We start from the raw sequence: 21,429 nt of genomic DNA, 5'->3' as shown, positions 1-21,429 counted from the left end.
CCCCCGCCCCCCACCTTCCTCCTCCTCCTCCTCCTCCTCCTCCTCCTCCTCCGGCCTCTCTCTCTCTCTCTCTCTCTCTCTCTCTCTCTCTCTCCCCTCTCTCTCTCGTCTCATACCAGTGCAACAAAACCATGAGGTGTTTTTTTTCTTTCTTTCTTTTAAAATAGATCTTTCCGCCCTTTGGGCAAGTCCCACACCCTCCCCACACCACCACACACACACATACACACCCCTGAAAACCCGCCCTGGAAGAGGTATTTCGGTGCTCGCTGCGGACTCTTTAAGCCGCGGGAACATCCAAGTGGGAGAAACACTGAGCGGGTCCGGGCCCGAGAAAGGAACGAATGGAAAATTCCCTCACACCCAGGCCGCCCCGGGGCCCAGGCTGGGGCGCCGACTCTCGCACCCGGGGCGGGCGCTGTCCACCAAGCCCGCCGGTTGACGGGAGGAGGGGGAGGCTGAAGAGGCGGGGGCCTGAGCGAACTTGGGCTCAAGTAGTTGGGGCGCGCGGGCGCGTATGGGGGGCGGGGTCCGCCGAGCCTGCGCTCCGGGGCAGCTCCGCAGAAGCGGCGTGCAGCGCTTCGCCGCGGTTTGCCGCCCTCCCTGGGGGTGCCCCATGCACGTGGCCCTGCTCGGAGTGGCAGGACCGGGCCGAGCGGCCGTCACCGCCGCCTCCTGCTCCCTCCTCCTCCTCCTCCCGCGGCCCGCTCCGCTCTCCTCCTCCTGCAGCCCCGCTGGCTCGCTCCCAATCCCCACCCCCACCCCTGGGGTCCGGGGCGCCGGCAGAAAGCACCTCCCTCCCCGCCGCGGTGTAAACTGGGCGGGGCCGCGGCGCGCCCCGGATTGCGGGGCGGGCGGGCAGGCGGGCACGCGCGCGAGCGGGGTGCGTGTGCTGTTACAGCCCTGCAGAGGCTGCTGCACCCGCTTCGCTCCGGCGCCGAGGGCCCGCCCCCACTCTGGTTGCGAGCTGCAGGCCCCGAGTGAATGAACTTGATTTCGGGTCTTTTGAGGGAGGAGGTTTGCCTTGCACCCTTTCTATCCACGCACACGCTCTCTGGCGCGCACGGACACACACACACACACACCGCCCCCCAAATTCCGTTTTTCGGCAAGGAGTGGGTGGGAAAGAGGTAGAAGCAAAGGCTGTCCAGACAATGGAGACAGGAAAAGTAAATGCCAGGGACTCCGCGTCTACCTAGCTGAGGGGGCGGCTGGAGCCGCGAAGGGGACTAGGCTGCCTCAGCCCCAGGGCGGGCTGCCCCCGCTTCCAACTGTGCTGTTGGGGTGTTTCGAGGCTTTCCCCTCGATTCCCCTTTCCTCTTATCCTCTTTACCTCCCTCCCGATTTTTCCTCCAACTTTCTCCTCTCTCTCTCTCTCGACCTCTCGGGCTTCTGTCCACCACCTCCCCCCTTCACTCCCCTTCGCGGACCCGAAGGAACCAGTGACTTTTTCCTTCAGCAAGTGGGAGTTATCCACATCAAGCATTTCACAACGACACATCAAGAAAAATAGGCAGGTTCAAGTCAACCATGAAATGGTCACTTTTTAACCCCGTCCTGTCCTCATTAGGGAAATGCTCAAACACAGTCCGTTTTCAAAGAGCGCTCTTAATGAGGCGAGCTTGCCAAGTCTACCAGCTGCAGCCCCGGTAAACCTGGAGCCCAAAGAAGAAAGGCGCTGGGGGGTTGGGGAGTTAAGGGGGTTGGGGAGTTGAGGAGGCCTGGGAGAGGAGGGCGGTGGATCTAGGAAGACAGGTAAAGTTGGGGAAATTTCGAGAACTCCCCCAAGTTAACCCTTTAGGGCACACACCACTGGGAGCAGCTTCCCTGCTCTCCTGGACGCAGAGCCTCTCGTCAGCGTTCTAACAACGTTAATTTCCTTTGTGTATGTCATTTTTTCTTTTTGAAAAGCCGGGATAAAGTTGACCGTCTTTATAGATGAAATAAATGAAGAGACAGTCAAGGTTAAAACAAATAAATACTCATTTCTCTCTCAGAAATGTTCAGACAATCTCAAATTTTAAAAAAATCACAAAGCATCACTTTGTATTGTGCATTACTCTGCATCCCTTTTCTCACCGTCATAGGGGAGGGGGGCGGGGAAGCGCTACTGATAATACCAGCTTTAACTACTAGAGTTTCCCTTTGAACAAATATTCAATTTAACCGGAGTTAATTTACCATAAAAGACATTCCCCTTGGCACAAATGTACTTATGTCCTTGAACACACCTCTTTGAATGCCTGGACTCTCACAGAAGCCATTATTTCAGGGTCTCTTTAAAAATGGAGTGCCCATCTCTCTTTTCCTCCCTCCCTCCTTCTTCCCTCCCACCTCACCACCCCCCCAGTGAAATCCTGGCACCCTGAGAGCACTCCTTTCAAGCCAGAGATCCCAGAACCAGCCGTTGTCCCCTGGCAAAAGAGGCCCAGTGCTGAGCCTTGGGCAAGTGTCTGCAGACATGCTGTCCCCCCTCCCTTATTAGTTTCCCTTACCAACAGAAACCATTTCCTTTTGCCACCAAAAACTAGGTTGCATCCAAAAGTTTCTCACAAGCTTAAAAAAACGAAAAATTGACAGCCATTACACAGAAGAGCCCACAAAAGCTGCAGCAGCACCAGGAATGAAGAAGCAGCGACAGACCCAGGTAAGACCCCAGAGAAGTGAAAATGTCTGGGGCCTCCCAGGCCTATCACTTAGGGGTTCTAATCTCTTTCAGCTGCTCCATGTTTGTAGGGTACTTATGGTTGGATACAGTTTGATGGGCATGGAGGATGCTTGGTAGTTTGGGGGTTTGATTTTTTCCCAAGAAAAAGGAAAATGGGAAAAGAGCAATGGTGAGATGAGGAAAACCAATAGGGAGGAAGAATGAGCAACAGAGACATCCTGAAGCGCTTATGGGGTTGGGTGCTCAGTTTGTATGGCTTTGACTGTCATCTCAGGCCTTAGAGCCATAGGCAGGGTGGCTGACACCCCCCAAAACACTGCATTTTGTCCTGCCAATGCCAAGGTCACTGCAAGCCTTCCCAGGTTGAACTCCAAGAGAGCCCTTTGTAAAGAGGGACCGGTAGATTTGGGTGTGCGGGACAGCTGGCTTCTCTCAGTACACTTGTCCACTATCTTTGGTTTGAGAAATACCAATCTTTTAATCCCCAGTAGAAGAGTTGAGAGGAGAAAGTGAGAAAGTATATACATTTTATTCACTTCCCCTTTTTTTCCAGCATGTCTGTGCCATGGTATTAAGAGTGGCTTTAAAGTATCTCTGAAAAGCTTCTATTGCTATCAAAATGGGCTAACCACTTCTTACGCTTTGGTACTTAACTTCTCTTAAACTCTTTCTTCTCTCTCTCCTACACTGGTGGAAGGGTTAAAACACTGGTATGACAGGCCGATTTCATTTATCCCGAAAGCTAAATTGAGGAGCTAGAAAAAAATGAAAGACTCCTGCAGCAACAGGAAAATCTGATATTTCAGAATTCCTAAAGATTTCCTCCCTAGATCATTTATTCCCTGCCACGTGATGGTGGGGGGAGAGTTTATTTTCTGACAGATAGTTTATTGATTTCAAGAAGGAATGCCAGTGTTTTAGGTGATTGGATTTTTCAAAACTCAATTGTATAATTTGAAAAATTAAGCAGTGTTACCCAATTCGAGCCTTTCACTAACCTCCAGAGAGGAGCTTGACATTTCAAGTATCTTCTAATATTGATTTTCTTTTGACCTTCTCCCTTCTAAGGAAACTCAATGACAGGTTGCAAATCCTATGGAGTTTAGGGAAAGGTTTCTTGAAGCTTAACAAAGCTGTCATTTTCAATATATCAGATGATTTTCTTTTTTTTTTTTTAGCTCTTGCATGTGATTTGAGGGGCAGCTCGACAATTCCACACACCCTGGCTTCATCGCCAATATCAATATTTTAAAACTAAATACAAAAGAGACAGATGACCTTCTGACCCCAGGAAACAGGCCTGCGAAACTGCAAGTATCCACTGCATCATGCCCAGGGACCTTTCCTTCTTTCAAATGAACCACAAAAAAGCATACGTGTAGCCTGGAAAACACAATTTTATATACACAAGCAGGAATACCAAAAATCCTCTCAAAAACGTATATATAAACAACCAACAAGTACTGAAATTGCCTGTACTTCATGGGAATTGCAAAATCATGCCCAGATCTCACAGCCCTTAAACTACTAGTGTTAAGTTAGGGTAGTAATTTTCCCCCAACTAGAAAACTCACAACCAGTTCGCCGCCCCACCTACCACTGTCAGGGCTTTGCCTTTCACTGAAACGAATAAATAACCATGGACTTTTTTTTTTTCCTTCCTCTGGGAGCTGTTTGGTGTCCCCTGAGGACAAAACTAAATGAGAGAAATGACGCTGTTAATAATGTTGCTGCTGAAATGCCTGTACTCGATTGTTAAAAAAAAAAAAAAATAGTGTCCCACTAAGTGTGCCAACATTTCAGGCACACTTACAAGCTACAACTGAATCGTAACACAAACAGGGCCAGATTCCTCTATTAAGATTAGCTGGTTTCCACTTCTCTACAGAGATGAGGCCTGTTCATCAACAGAGATTCCCAACTTCTGAAGGCATTTGCTTCTGGGATTACAAAATCAGCAGTTGCCCTGTAACTTTTGCATGATTTATTTTAAACTTTTAAAATCACAGTAATAATTGCCTTGCTTCACTCACAATACTTCAAAAGTTACATACACCCACACAGTCTCTTCTCTGCTCATACTGAGTTGTAGTTATTGTCCTTTTCTCAAAATAGCTGAACTTTAAAACTATACTATCATTTTATTTCTGTGTGTAAACTGGTTTTTGCTACCCATCTGCATTTGTCTTTGTGACATAAAAACAGATCAGTTTTAAAGAGATGTTTAGAAAACTTTATCCAAGATGGTCAAGTAGTGGTTACATTCTGTATTAGGGGTAGAAAGTCCATTGTGAATCCATTCAAACTTTCTGCAGCCCTTTCTCTAATTCTTCCCTTGAAAACTGCCATTCTACTTGAAAATCAAAACAATGCATAATAACAGAATTGTTCATTTTAACTTTCAAATTGAAATTTGGCAAACACTTGCATGATTACAAAGAGAAAAGACAAACAGTTGGGCCTATACAAAATATATGTTCAATGAACTTTATCTCTGAAATGTATGTGAAATGTTTTAACCCAGTAAATTAATAAATTTCAAAGTAATAATATTGTCAGATTGTATGATGTCACAAAGTCCAAAAGCAAAGTTACAAATGTTTGTGACATCACATTCATTCATAATTATGCTGTTGCTCAGTCTGACCATATTAAAATTAAATGGATGCCAATGTCTGCTAAAGAATAAAAAGAATTTATTTTGGACATCAAACAATGAAACTGTCACCATTTATTGTATGAAACACTCAGCTAATCAATTTCCTATTAAAACAGCTTTCAACAATACTCAGCTTTAAAATTCATCGAGACCAGTAAAAACCTTTTCCCAGTGCACAAGAATGCAGTCCCAACCACGGACGATAATTACCCTTCTAATACTTTTATTGCCCAAGCGCTTTTTCCTGTGCTCCCCATCAGTTAGGCAGGAATCTGCAGTATATTGTATCAGTGAGTTGGAGTGCTTGACCTTTGCCCACGTATGATTTAATAGGGACTTTTCAGCGCTGGAGCTTTCCCCATCTCTCATACCATTAAATGAAAACATCAAACCTCAAATGTAAAACTGGAAACCACAACGTTTTGTGTTTCACAACTCTTTGCAGTTTTTACTTAGGCTGCTTAAAGGTCAGCTTCTTCTCCCTCACAGTGCTCTCCTCCATACAGTAAATGTATTCCAAAGTCACACGAATTCTGATTTTGATTAAATCTTGAACTCCCCAGTCAGATACACACATGTATCCTGCTTATTTACACGTGCATTCTTTTCTAACCACATAAGCATGCGTGTATGGCTTTCTGGATTTATTCCATTTTAGGGCTGATTTAAATGTCTGTTCAAGTATGAGTTCAAAAGTTAACTTTTTCCCGCCAGTTGGAAAATTAAAATTACAAAGGATGGTGCTAGAAGATCCATTCAAAGAAAGATAGAGTTAATCTTGTGTATTTTGGCGCCTTTTCCCTGCCAGCTACTGTACTTAGTGGGGAGGAGGAGGGAACTTGGAGATCTTGTCTGTCCTGTCTCAAGTTCAATGGCAGTTCTTCTAACCCGAGGAGAAGATGGCCATGTTCACAGCCCTAATAATAATTCCAATCACGCCACTTCGGCATCTTGTGTCAAAGTCGAAACTGGCTTCCCCGCCCCCTTCAACCTGAAAGCTGCCAAGTCCTCACACACTCTGCATTCAACCACAAGTTAATGGATGGGATATTGTGCATTAAAATGTGTCCCAGACGAACTGGCGAACAGAGGACAAGGGAAAAGGGAGACAGACACACACGCACACACGCACACACAGACTTAGACAGAGGGGGGTAAACAATCCTAGAGCAAAAACAGCAGGGCTGAAAAAAAAAAAGTTTTACCAGGAGCGGGAAGAAATCCATCATAATCTTTTTTTTTTTTTGGGGGGGGGAGCAGGAGGAGGAGGACTAACAATCAAATCCTGCTTTGCAATGAATATTAATTTAAAAAATTCCAACACATCAATCAACGCTAAATAGTGCTTCCGTCACTTAAACAATGCACTTTTAAATGAGAACATATAACAAACTGTGCATATTCACCTTAAAGTCTAGAAAAAAATGCTGGAAAAAAGAGAGAATGGGCTACAACATAAACTAAAGTTATCATTTGTACAGTAAGTTTTCTCAACATTGGGGGGAGGAAGAAGTAGGGAGTTGAAGCAGGTAAAAAATACTGCATTTCACACCGTTTGGACTCAATGTGATCCCATTGATTCCCGCCATAAAAGTGTGACACATAAAGTTGCCAAAGCTGAAAAAAAAATTACATATTTACATTAGGATTGGAAATCTAGCACTATAGCTCAACCTGTGAAGCAGAAATAACATTTGGGTAAACAGTCGCTTTACAATGCACAAACAGGAAAATATCTGTCTGGGGTGGAGGGGGGGTGCAAGGAACGAGTAAGACAGGCAAAAAACCCCCATCATTTCAAAGCCACATACCATCGTACTGTATTGCATTAAATAAGAGATCTTGAATCTGTAACAGAACCCTGGGCCGGTCACTTCACGTATCTCAGGTACAGATTTGTGGATTTTCTCAACGGTTGTTTTTGGTGTCGTTTTGTGTTTAGTTTAACAAAAAAAAAAAAAAAAAAAATCAATCCGGGAGTAGTCTTTTATTTTTTAAATGATTGTTTCTGTAATGCCACAATTCTTGACCCCAGAAGAAAAGGCGGTAAAAATCAAATCTAAAAGCAGGCAGTCAGTCTCTCAGTCGGTGTGGACTTCCAGTTTTCCTTCCTCTCACTTGCAGAAGACTGTTTCTCGTGGTTCACTTGAAGCCGTTGAGAGAGCGAGCGACAGAGACCGCGCCAGCGTGCGTGTGTGTGTGTGTGTGTGTGTGTGTGTGTGTGTGTGTGTGTGTGTTTGGTGGGTTTTATTGTTGTTTTAGCAGGATTGCTCTAGAGGTGGGGGCTGCTTCTCTCCGCCCGGGCTCGGGGCTCTGGACGGTTGCAGCCTGCGCGGACTCGGGGTTGCGCGCTCGCCCCTTCTCCGCCCTTGGATTGGCCTGGCTGGCGACAGGGCTGCCCAGAAATCACCACCCACCCGCGCACCCTTTCCGCACCCGGCCCGCGCTCCGGCCGCCGCCGCCTCCCTGGCTTTTTCTCTTTCTCCCGCTCGCCGACCGCCCTGCCTCGCCCCGCCCCAGCCCGCCGGGGCGCGCGGGAAGCGCGGCTCTTCGTTTCCGCCTGGCGGCGGGAAGAAAACCAAAAGGAGGAGCCGGGGAGGGGCGCCCAGCTATGCATATTCATCAGGGCGCCCGCAGCGGCGGAGGCGGGAACCGGCCCGAGTGGGTGTGGCAGCTTGCGCTGCGCGGGCGGCCCTCGCGAGTGGCGGGTCTGGTCTTTGTGCTGCCCGGGTGGGGCCCGAGCGCGCGAGGGCGGGTGAGGAGGGAGGCGCCGCCCGTCTGCCGGGTCGCGGGCTCCGCGCGCCTTTGTGCTGCGGCGGTGGAGGGGCCTCCCGGCGGGCGTGGGGAAAGGGGAGCGGGGCGGAACAGCCGCGCACGGCTCTGCGAGAGAACAACAGTGACCACGAAATTGGTGTGACTTCCCTACTTCCCGCCACGTTGCTCGGTCAACTTCTCAAGGCCACGTATGTTTCCATGTAAAAGGAGTTCTGAAATGTTCCTCACCGCGTAGAGTTATCATTAAGATAAAACTATCAGAAAGATCACTTTTGATTTCTATGTATACACATCCATGTGAATGTCAGTAGTTTAGGGGTAGGTGGAAGAAATAACACCAAAGACATATACAACCCCTGGGTCCCCAGAAGTAAGCACTCTAGGTGAGATTTGGTAGTGAGTTAATGTTCATAAAGCAATTTTGATTAATATTTTTTAAAGTTAAATATGTATAGTTTTTCTACTCAAGTTTTTTAATAATCTGTTTTCTTTTTAAGCAGTTGTAGTGTGGTAAAGTAATGCTTAACAGTTAATCTAAGTAGTTATATAATTCTGATTTTAAATTGAAATATTAAAAGTAAAAATATAACAGTAGCCCTAAATTTACTTAGTACTAACCCACGTGTGTTTAGAAAAGATTTTATTACAGAGATCCTGACTAATTATGTAATTGCATAACAGACAACAATAGCTTCAAATATCCTCTAAAAACCCTACTCAATTATGTGATTACCAATGGGACCGGAATAACTCCCGATGAATTGTTCTTATCTTTCTACTAAATGTGAGCGTGACAGTATTCTAATCCCAATTATGTTTACCCTCAAAGTCCAAGAGAACTTAAACAACGTTCAGTTTATTAGTTCCTACAATGCACATTCTAATACAAAGAAGACATTTTGTGTCTCATTACAAAAAAAAAATGTGTTTTTTTTTCTCCTGCACACACATATATATACAAGTATACACATTATATAGATGTTTGGCTATGTATGTGAAAAATATACACATCTATTTTCAATGATAATAAGTGGAAAACTAAAAATTAGATTGATCCAATTGGATTTTAGGAAATGCCAAACTTAAAAACGGGTTATTAAACCTAAGGTTGAACAGTTCTCAATTTCCTTTCCAAGAAAAACTAACACAGTATGTATTTATATAGCTTTGGGAAGGGAGATGAAGGATGAGGATACACGTACACACAGGTATGTATCTCCAAACTCAGCTCTACCTTCCCAAGGAAAATCAAATTTTAACATCTATCTTGTTCCAAGTTAGGTAATTTTAACCACTCAGCTAGTGTAGCTATAATTCAGTCTACCCAGACAGTCAATTCTAGTGGGTAACAAACAGATCTGTTTCCATTATAGGATTTCCTAACAGTAGTTTCATGGTTAAGTAAATCACATTTAGCACTATGGAAACAAATATAAAATATGAAAATTCAATGCAGCTAGATTTTTAAAAATTAGGGTGGGAGAGAGTGTTTAAATGGGCAGTGTTATCAAATTCTAAACTTTTGTTAAGTATGCCTCAGAAAGTCTTGTCTCTTATTTGAAGTCCATAGCAGTGTTACCAATCCTTCCCAACATCTACTTCTTGCAGAGAAGAAATGACATTACAGAGAGAATCCAGTTTTGTTTAGGAAATATCCTAAACATAAAATGGGAAAAGGAATATGAAAGGGAAAAAGAAAGGATTTCCTCTGCTTCTAGAGATGACGTGGATGAATCTAGATTTAGTGTCACCTGTCAGAGGATTTCTTCCTAAGCATATCATTTGATAATAGAATGTACCATTGTACGGTATGTTATGTTCAGACTTTCATAGATTATCTTTTTTTATTTGCATGTCATTAGTTTCTTTTGACATGCGATGCTTCAAGAATATTTATTCTTATATGATCACTCTTGTCTGTCAAATATGTACATATATCATAATTAAATGATATCTGAGGTTTATAAAATAAAGAGGGTAATTTTCAATCATGTCTTACAGAAATCGGTCTCACTAATTAGTGGTCACCTCAAAGGGTTGTTGCTCTTAAATCTTTTAGTTGGGTAATGATCATGATATTCTAATCTACATCGGTTGATTTTTCTGGTTTTCATATTTTGTCATGTAAATAAATATGTAGAAACTAGGAAGTGTTTTAAAAGATGCTTTTTTAAAATTAAAATTATCTTGGTTGAAAGCCTTTCATAGAAATTAAGGCCCAATATATTTTTATACTAATCTTTTTAGAAATTATAACTATTCATTTTTTAAAAAATAAGGACTGTCCAACATTACTTAGGCATTTCGGCCCCTGGACACACCAACTGAAGCGATTCCAGTAGAAAAGCTAATTTTTTTCTGCCTTCAGTTGCAGGCGCAATTCATTCCTTAGAACTTACTAGAAAATTCGCGAGTACACTGACACTTTAGATTTTCTGGTTCTTCCTAAAGCCAACTGACTGGTAATGCAGTTTCTGTATGTTTTCTTCAAATTAAGAATTTTTAAAAATGTACTAGCAACATCTGCGTATGTTTATCTTTGAGAATAATCACTATATAATTATTTCTAAAAGGCACACACTATTACAATGCTTTGTCATAATTGAAGTAATTCCTTTACCCCATTTAAACCAGTAATTTTCAGTCATTACTCCAAAGGTGTTTATTTTATCTTCTCTATTTCTCAAAAATACAGGAAGTGTGTTTTTATTTCTATTATTTTTTTATTATTAAAGAGTACACGCTAGTTTATTGGAGTATTATATTTAGTCCATTATTATGCCAGCATTGTGCAAATTTAATGTGTATAATAATGATAGTAGAATATTTCAGACTCAGTACCAAAAAAAAAAAACACACCATCTTTTAAAACAATTCGAAAATTACTTTTTAGAATTTAAAAAATACATAATATAAACCAGTGTAAACATTCTTATTTCATATTGCTTCTGGGAAGTAGTTTCAATTATGTCTTAATAATTTAAAAATATTTAGAGAGGATTAACCTAGGACATTTATAAAGTGCCAACTTTTGGCATTTTGTTGGAGTTCAGTAGATGACAGCCGTCTCCATACAACTTTTATTGAGGGGAGAATGCACACGTAGTATATTGTTGTGTAAGAGGAATACCCAAGTATAAAGAAGGACCTCTGTTAACTACTTTTGTTTCTCATTGGTTATAGCAGTCTTTAGCCATGATTCGTTATGCCTCTTTTTTAGACACTGATTGTGAAAAACAAACACAGTGTCTTTCCTACAAGACATAGTTGCTCATCATACAGAATTATATCTGTGGAAGAGACTTGGAGAGCTTACCAGAGATAGGCCCTTACAATGCAATCGAAACTCCACACTGCCCAGGACAGGCACACCGGGTCATTTTCTAACCATTGAGACTATGGGTACAAAAATAAATGTACACACAAGTGTTCCTTCTTTCACTAACTTCATGCTGCACCTGTGCACACATATAACTGATGACATCTGCTAACATAATAAATCTCAAGTGGTTTGTGGTGTCATCAAAAACCCGAGATGGTGGTATGGCTCACAGCCTCACGAACCCCAGGCTATGGTCTTGTTAAATTTCACAGGCTAAATAGAGACAGACTCAGGCTCATTTTGTACATGAACCCATGAACCAGAGGTTTTTAAGAGCAGGTTAAGGTGGTTTACCGAAAAAAAAAAAAAAAAAAAGCCTCTAGTTATGACTCAATGTGTGAAAAATCTGGTCTCTGAATGAATGAATGGTGATAAATCAAGGATGTCTCTCAGCCTCAATAAAAATTTTATCTTTGATTGTTATGAATTCTCAATGTGAAAATTTGAAGTACTAACTTTTCTTAGCCTACTTATATTTTTAAGACTTTCTCGAAAAAACTATAAGCAATGAAATCTTCATATCTTACTTACTCACATGTTTATATACCTTTGGAATTTTAACCATCAAAAAGCCCATAAAAAGAAAACAATAGAGTTGAATGAATTTCACTATAGTGATTATTAAATTGAGCAAAGAAAAAGCAAGTTTCTCAAAAAAATTTCAGGACATTTTGGACTACATGTAAGGGTTCTAAAACAACAGAATCACCAAGGTACGTTTTTAACCATTTTCAAAACAAAAGAAGCCTCTGGCAATCCAGAAATTAGTGAGGCAACAGGATGCAAAGAAGTGCTAGACAGTCTACTGATCCTTCTATATAGTCCTGGCAAAGAACCATCTGCCTTTTGCTCAGTGGGCCATTTTCAACAAGAAAGTGAATGTCAAGCCCCCTGCATCCACATCCTATGGTTAATTGTCCATAGTGTCAAAGATTCTTCTTGGCCTATCTAGAACATGGGGATATCATTTCCAGTTGCCCACTACCAAAAAAAAAAAAAAAAAAAAGATAAATAACCACATTTTGTGTGTTTATTTCTTAACTAAGAAAGCCTATGTACACCTTAGAGAGTAGAGGAAGAAGCCATCCTTATACAAACATGCATCACATGCTTAGTATGTGCCCCGTAGGTGCTACCATGCCCGGATGGATACATTTTTGAGGCCCACAAGACCATCAACTCTTTTGTGCTCATATTCTCGTCTAAATTTTTTTTAGATAAGAGTAACCTTCCTATGGGTATCTTGAAAGCCTTCAGATAAACACACTAAATAACATCCTTTGGTTTTCTGCTCACTTTATGGGTAGGTGATGTGAGTTTGTAGAATTAAAAACTGTTGATAGAAACCAAAGAAAAATGTAACTGGGGATCCCACCCCACACACTCATGAAACATAAAACAAAAGAAAACCCTATAATATATTCAAAAGCCAAACTATAAGTTGGGAAACATTTGATACCATTATTCTTCATGACATGGGAAGTATTTTTATAAACAACAGGAAAAAAAAAAAAAGGGGGAGGAGGAGTGTTAGGTGGGAAATTTTACGCACATAGGGTTTACCTAGCCTGCAACAGTTCTTTCTTTTAACAACCTGTTGTTTAAGGGTAGTTAAGACAAGCAAATACAGAGGTCAGGGTAGAAATACGTTTCAAAGACATATCACTAACTCTCCTTCTCTCTCTTCATGTCTGGCACCATCCTGAGCTGCCCTCAATATTTCTTTTACCATTATCTTAAAAAAAAATTTTGGATTATACAAACAAGAGTAGAGACACTTCAAATGAACAATTATCAAAATACAAACACCACCAACCTATAGTCCCAAAATTTGTTTTGTTTGTATATATTCCAATCCAGTATTTGCTTCTACGCACGTATACTATTTGCATAGTTATTCCCGCAAGGTGGATAGAATTTCCTTTTGCAAGTTTCCGACTTAACCTTCTCTTTACATCATTGGTATGAGTGAAAAGGCGCCGACTTGTAAAATCTTAAAACTAGAAGAGAAACAAAACTGGCAATCTCTCTATTTTGCTCCTGTTTTTAATGTTGGATTCACTAAAATTTAAATTCAACATTTAAAAATTAGGATATTTTATTGCTTCTCGGCCTTTTGGCTAAGATCAAGTGTAAAAATTAGGATATTTTACTAAAAACTGAGATATCCTGCTTCTCTCCAAAAGTGGAGGTGAGACACTTTTTGGACAAGTATGCACAGGACCAACAGGTCGGGGCAGAGTCACAGCTGCCCCCTTCGTGTCCACAGTCCTCATCACTCCCTGTTGCATTACGCTGGCCCACTTTCCTCGTTTAGGTCACTGATTTATCTCCTATACCCACGAGCTTACAACCCTTGATCAATTCCAAATGCTCTTTGAGCAGATGAAAAATAAAAACAAGGTTCCCAGAGGTAAAGTGACTTCCTTAAGGCTACTAAGCTAGTTGGTAGCAGTGCCAGCCTATAAAAGAGGCCTCCTGACTTTAAACAGGTGCCCTTTATATTAATGTTTATTTCAGAGTATGTGGGAAGCAGCGTTGTGTGCCAGTACAACAAACTCACCAGAACTACCATGGCCACAAGCTCCTTTACAGACTGAACTGTCCCAGGTAGCAACTCACCACCTTTACTCTCCAGGTCATAATTACCATCTGATGTCCACAAGCCAGATACCTGAACCCCCATAAATCTTGGCCCTTCTCTCAGTGACTCTTCCTCTTTCTCGCATTAAAAGCAAAATATCAGAATGCTAGTGAGGGAAGATGATCACATTATGGAGATAACGTCAAATCTGCTCTACTTGATAAAGGAACTACCTAATTAAAAAGTTAAATGCTTTACAATATTCCTATCACACATGTAGAGTTGTGATGATATGCCAATACCCTAGCAAATAACTACTATCCTAGGAAATATAAAACTCACATCTGTACAGAGACTATATCTCCTGAATGTTAAATCAGAACATATGGTGCAACCAAGAACCTATTTTTATAAATTTAAGATTTTGGAAATTTTACCAAAGTTAAAAAATGAATCATTGTTAGTTATTGTTTAATAATAAATGGGCTTTATAAAAAATAATAAAAACGTATACAATCTAAGAATGCCCAATCTCTATATCCATGTGGGCAATTCTTAGAACTGGCTCAGAAAGTGGTATTTGGTGACAGTAACTGCCATGTTGTCATTGCCATTAAGTGTCCTGTGCAGTTTGCTCTTCCTTGTAGTGCTTTGTTCTTCAGACAGAACACCCACTCTCTAGGTTCTGTCTCCAAATGGAGAAGGACCTGAGAACACACCTACGATGTCACGGAGTCAACACAGTAAATAATTGAGAGGCTCATACATTATGGACACATACTACAGTTACTGTCTTGGCATACACAGAAGCAGTCCATATTCGGTCAGGCTCCAGACTCATTCACAAAGATCTTTGTGGCCTTTATTCTGGCTGAAGCCCCATCTTAGTTGAGCAGTATGGGCATTCTACTCCGCACTTAGGGGGCCAGACCTTCTGTACTGGGGTTCCCTAAGGTGCAATGTGCAGGCTTCCTCCAGGGCATTTTCAATGACTACCTACAAGCTGGGTCTTCTGACCAATGGCGGCACCTCCATTAAGCAAGACCTCTCCTGGGGCAGTGGTTTTCCCCTAAAATGAGTGTCATGATAAGCGATAACAATAATCTTGGCTCTGCTCTGTCCTCAGCACGTCACACATATTATCTCAACTCTAAAAGATCAGGAGCCTGAGGCTCGGAGAGGTAAAATTATCTAATCCAGGCCTTTCTAACCCCAGGGCCCATGGCCATAGCAGACCAGGACAGGCAGCAACAATGCAGTGCTGGGCTATAACCATCTAGATGAGTGTGGCCCCTTCACAGGAGTTGCCTTGGGAGGCTTTACAAGTATTCCTTAAAGCATTTTTATCACTCTTCTTTTGAAATTGCCTTTAGAACCCCAGGCACATTCTTTCAAATATTATCAATGGGATAATCTTCCCCCTTTGAATGTGGATTTGAGTTTTGGATATAGCCATGATTCATTCAATACCCTGTGGTGATTAAAGAACTTACCAAGCTGGGTAAACCAGTTTGGATCGAAAACAAGGCATGACAGAATGTAACAAGATTATTTTCCCTCTCCAGCATGTTCTGAAGGTAATGAAGAAGAGACTTTAGGCTTGGACTTAGAGACACCAGGGTTTGGGGTTCAAATCCTAGCTTAGCCACCAAAGGCTATGTGACTCTGGGCAATGCATGGAATAATTCTGACCCAAGGTTTCCTTACCTTCAAAAAGAGCAGAAGAAAAGAATGCCTGCATTAGGGTTGCTGTTTGGGGATCAAAAAATGTTCTATGTCAAAATATATAGGCATGTGTCTGAAACGTAGTCCTTTCTCAATAAATATTTCCTGAACCCGACTATCAGATTATTACGTTTCTGTTCTGGTGCTTCAAGCATGGTAGGAGGTGAGAAACAAGAGTTTCTGTGACAATGACCAGACCTCGGGGCCCCTCTGGCATACAGCATTTATTTCCAATTCTAGTTTAAAAGCACAGAGGGTTGCCTCTAGTTCCCTGATGCAAAGTATGATGGATTTAAAGAAGACGGTGGCTGAGTTTGAAATTTGGGGGAAGGTAGTTTAGATGTCGTTTATTTCTACGCTCTCTCTAGAAAGGCAGGAAATATAATAGGCTCTTGATCAAGTACCCATTCCTTAACATTTAAAAAGCACCATCCATATGGCAGGTCCTGGATCAAGGTAGGACATGGCACACTGCTCCTGTCCTCAGTAACAGTGTCCCAAGGGCTGGCTTAGTGACATAGAATGATGCTACCCAGATGATAAGACCTGAGAACACCTCAGAACCCACTGAAACAAAGAGTGTCATTCATCTACTAAAGAAGATGTTGTAATGCCTCAGGTAAGTAATGAGCACCTGCTGTGTCCAAGAGCTACAGTGGGAACAAAACAAACAATAGCCTAGCATAGAGGAAAGAGACCTGGAAGGAGAATATGGGGAGAACTAACAGAAATAGAGTTTGTGTGGTGGTGGTCTGAATGCATAGGCCTGCGAGGCTTCTCTGTGAGGTCAGAAGGTTGGTCTGAGAATTCTAGATACCTTGCAGGAAGATGTTTATCAAAAGAAGGAAAAGAGTGTACAAAGCTTTTTTCAACATACAGTAAATCAGGGGTCTCCATTAAGGATAGGCGATAGGAGCAGCCTCTGAGGGGTGTTGCAGAGCTTTGACAACTAGTCTACAACCACCCTACTCTCTCCTTTGCAGCAACCTACAAGCCTGAAGGCTGTGAGTGATGTTTTCCTTTTCAAGCTGACATATTCATTTTCACCTTATAGCACTTATTAAGCATCTGAACTCACTTCTTAACTATCCTGTAACACAGGTACAATATTGTTTCATCTTACAGGTCAGAAAACTAGGGTACAGAGAGTAAATAACCAAAGTCAGTAGCTCCCAAGTGTCAGAGGCAGGATTTGAACCTAGGCAGTATGGTTCTAAACCCTTAGTTCTTAACCACCAATTTTATGCAAACATTTTCTTCCTCCCCTGAATGACCCACCCGCAATAGAGTACTTTTGCTCAACCTTGAAATCTCTCCTCCTTCCTGTAGGGTTCACTCTTGGCCCCACAACTCCCTCAGAGGGAGCCATAAGTGGGGACAACCTTAGCACCACTATAGAGCAACACTAAAGGCCTGTGAGGACAGAGTCACTAAGGAGAAAAGATGCACTTCAGCAGCCTTGGCCTAATTGTTCGGATCCCTAGAGACCTAAGTGACTGCCCCCATCTCTCTTCCTGTGCTTTAAAAAAATAAATTGTCACCCACTCCTACAATGGAATATCATATAGTAATGCAAAGTACAAACTTCTCTATATCATGCAAGTATACATCATAAGTGTATCACTAAATGAATTACCCATATCACCACCATCCATACTGGGAAATGGAGAACTACTGGCAATCTAGAAACCTCATCCTGCTCTCTGCCACTTACCACCCCCACAGTCCTTCCCAAAGATAAGCGCTATCCTGACAATAAAAACTTACATTGTCTGTTTTTGAACTTTGTATAAAGGGAAGCTGATGATATTTACTCTTTAATGTCTGAACTATTTTGTTCAATGTTGCATGTGCGAGACCCTCCTGTTCTGGGTAACAAGGTTTTGGGTGTGTGTGTTTTTTTCCACATTGCAGTATGGAATTCTAATGTATGCATACAACACAATTTATCTGTTGTACACTTGACAACCACTGGGTTGTTTCCAGTTTGGAGCCAATACAAATAATGGAGATATGAGAATTCTTCTACATGTTTTCTGGTATATGTATGTATACGTTCTCGTGAGCATACAGCTAGCAGTCAAATTTCTGGGCTATGAAGTAGCCTCCAATAAATTTTAGTAGACAATGCCAAGTAGATTTCCAAGGCAATTGTACTAATTTACATTCCCACCAGCAGTACCTGAGAGTTCTCGTTTCGTATCTTCTACAGCACTTTGTATTATTGGTCTTTTGCATAACTGGGGTATAGCACTATCTCAATGTGGTTTTAATTTGTATCTCCTAGATGACTAATGAGGTTGAGACGCTTTTCATCTGTGTATTGACCATTTGGATATCCTCTTTTGTGAAATATCTGTTCAAATATTTTGCCCAGTTTTAGTTGGGCTGTCCTGTTTTTTTTTTCCTTATTGTTTAGTAGGAGTTCTTTATACATTCTGCATATGAGACCTTTGTCAGTTCTATCTGTTGTAGATTTCTCTTCCCGCTTTGTGGCTTGCAATTTCACTTATTTAATGTTGTAATAGTTTTGTGAGTTAAAAAAACACACATTTATTAAGGAATAATTGCCATACAATCAATACACTGAAAATATTTGAAGTGTACAATTTTATAAGTTTTAACATACGTGTATGAGTACACTCGTGAAACTATCACCACAATCAAGATAGGAAATATTTCAATCACTGTGGAAAGGTTTTCTGTGCTTCTTGATATCCCTCCCTCCTGCTCCCCCTCCCATGCAGCTACTGATCTGCTTTCTGTCATTATAACTTGATTTGCCTATTCTAGAAGTTTATGTAAATAGAATTGCACAACATGTACTCTTTTTTCTCTGGCTTCTTTCATTCAACATATGTTGACATTTATTCATGGGTTTTTTTGTGTGTGTGTATATCAATAGTTTATTTCTTTTTATTACTGAGTAGTATGCCATTGTATGGTATATCATAATTTATCCATTACCTGTTGATAGGCAATTAGATTGTTTTCAGTTTTGGGCGATTATGAATAAAGCTTAGAAACACTTATGTACAAGTCTTTGGATGGACATAAGATTTCAATTCTCTCAGTTAATACCTACGAAAGGAATTTCCAGCCATACAGTAGGTATCTTTTTAAAGGTTTAACTTTTTAAGGAACTGTCAAACTGTTATCCAAAGTTACTGTACCATTTTAGAATTCCATCAGCAATGTATAAGAATTCCAGTTCTCCACATCCTCACCAACTTAGTGTGATCAAGTATTTTATTTTTAGCCATCCTAATAGGTATGTAGTACATTCCATTATCATTTTAATATTTGTTTACCTAATGACTCATGGGGTCCAGCATCGTTTTATGTGCATATTTGCCATTCTTATATCTTCTTTAGTAAAGTGTCTATTCAAATCTTTTGCCCATTTTAAAAATTGTTTTCTTATTGTTGAATTATTAGAGCTTTTTTATATTGTACCTACAAGTCCTTTATCAGATATTTGATTTGCAATATTTTTTCCCAGGCTGTGGCTTTTCTTAACTGTATCTTTTGTACAGTAGAATTTTTAAATTTCCATGAAGTAAAAGTTATGGGCAATGCTTTTGATTGCATATCTAATACATTTTACCTAATCCAACATCCCAAAGATTTTCTCCCTATTTATTTTGGAGTTTTTATAGTTTTATGCTTTACATTGATGTCTATAATCTATTGTGAGATAACTTTTGTATATACGGCAAGGTATGGATTGGAATTCTTTCTTTTTTCTATTTGGATATCCAATTATTGCAGTATCATTTGTTGAAAAGACTGTCTTTTCTCCACTGAATTCCCTTTATACTATTGTTGAAAGTCAGTTGTCCTCATATGTGTGGGTCTATTTCTGGACTCTGTATTCTACTTCATTGATCAATCTGTCTATCTTGATGCCAATAACAGTGTTTTAGTTACTATAGCATTATACCAACACTTGAAATCAAGTAGTGTTAGTTCTCTATAGTTGTTCTTTTTAGCACTGTCTTTTGATGAACTCTTCTGATGTTTTGTTTTTTAAAAAGTTTTCTCTAAGAAACCTTGAATCGGAACAGACAGATACTCTTCCAGCTTGGAGCTGGAAATAATACCTGTAGATTTTAATTCCTTCATTCTTTTGGGCTTAAAAGTCATTTTAATTCATTGATCTTTTATTAAATTGTATGAACCCCAAAGGGAGTAGGGTTGTGGTGGTATTAAGCCAAGTAGTCATCAGCTATTGTGGTAACTGACAGCCAGCTGAGAGCCTGACCTTTTTGGAAAGAGACTCTACACGCTGACCTCTTGGGCGTGGGGGTAGACCCGGTGGAAGGTGGAAGGGAAGGGAGCATCTGATTTATAGTTATTCTTACAAGTTACCAGGTATTGTGCTAGTATTTTGCATATAGCATCTTATTTTGTCTAAGATCCTTGTAGTTTCTGTTCTAAGAATATGCTCTAGAGCAGAGTCAGCAAACCTTTCTATAAAGGACCAGATGTTTTAGGCAGGGCCAACTTCATGATCACGGACCTGTGCTTTAGCACAGCACCATATGCTTAGAAAGGCTGTACATTTGGTTTAATGCTTTGCTATCCCCACGCTAAAACTCTTGATCTTTATTTATTTATTTTTTTTAATAAGAGGCCCTGAATTTTCATTTTAAACTGGATATTTTGTAGCCAATCCAGATTTTAGGCATTGCAGGCCATATAGTCTCTGACACACCTACTCAACTCTGCCCACATTACTCTAAAGCAGCCAAAGACAATATGTAAACAACAAGCCTAGCTGTGCTTCAATAAAACTTTATTTATGAATATTGAAATATGAATTTAATATTGTTTTTACATGTCATGAGATATTTTTCCTCTTTTTCCCCCCTCTCATTTAAAACGTAAAAACCATTTTTAGCTCACAAGCCATACCAACAGTGGGTTCAATTTGGACTGTGGGTGGTAGATTTCTGCCACTGCCCCCTGCCCTGGGAAATCCCTACCCACGTGCAACAGGTGACATGTACAGGAAGTTCACATTAGAATTTTTCATAAAGGCTCCAAACTAGACACAACCAAAAGTTCCTGCAAAAGGTAGAATGGATAAATACATTGTCATTTATTTATACACAAACACATGGTTGAAAGAAAGAAGTCATAAAAGAATACATGCAGTATCATTTTATTTCTGTAAAGTTCAGAAACAGGCCTACATAACTCCTAGAGCTAAAATAAAAAACCTAAAGCAAGGAAATGATCTTACAAAAAATCAAATGATGGTTACCTCTCGGGCGAAGGAGGGGATGGGGAGGGATGGCTGAGGTCCTGGCAATGTCATATTTCCTGACCTGAGTCTAGCTTGCCTTTGCTTTGTATGAGTATTTATTCCCCGAACTATACCTTTTATTTATCTACTTAGAAATATATGTCTCATTTTAAAATTTCAGTTCCTAATTCTAACCGAGTTGGCAATGGGAGCCCATTTCACAGTGAGATTGGGGGACGGGGTGCTAAACGCCCAGGCCACGTTTCCAGTTTCCTGAAGCTCCTCTGATACAACACTGAAGACCTTTGGCATCCATCTAGCCCTGGGCTTCGCTTTTGCCAAGAAGAGTCTTGGCTTTTATAGTATTCAAATGTTTTTCTTTTCA

General features: G+C 41.0%; 1 protein-coding gene and 1 long non-coding RNA gene across 7 annotated transcripts in view; one reads left to right on the top strand and one right to left on the bottom strand.

Annotated features, from left to right (window-relative positions):
- Nucleotides 1-21,429, bottom strand: part of NFIB (nuclear factor I B) — a 416,044-nt gene that overhangs the window by 211,991 nt on the left and 182,624 nt on the right. The window lies entirely within an intron of this gene.
- The window catches only part of LOC141571115 (uncharacterized), a 40,070-nt gene continuing 20,373 nt past the window's right edge, over nt 1,733-21,429 (top strand). The window contains exon 1 of the long non-coding RNA XR_012495711.1: nt 1,733-2,647. This is a non-coding gene — a long non-coding RNA (uncharacterized LOC141571115). The remainder of the gene's footprint in view (nt 2,648-21,429) is intronic.

This window comes from Rhinolophus sinicus, linkage group LG04, assembly GCF_036562045.2.
Source record: "Rhinolophus sinicus isolate RSC01 linkage group LG04, ASM3656204v1, whole genome shotgun sequence".
In the NCBI taxonomy this organism is placed as follows: domain Eukaryota; kingdom Metazoa; phylum Chordata; class Mammalia; order Chiroptera; family Rhinolophidae; genus Rhinolophus; species Rhinolophus sinicus.
The sequence above is the reverse complement of the archived record's forward strand: the minus strand, read 5'-3'. Positions and strand labels throughout refer to the sequence as shown.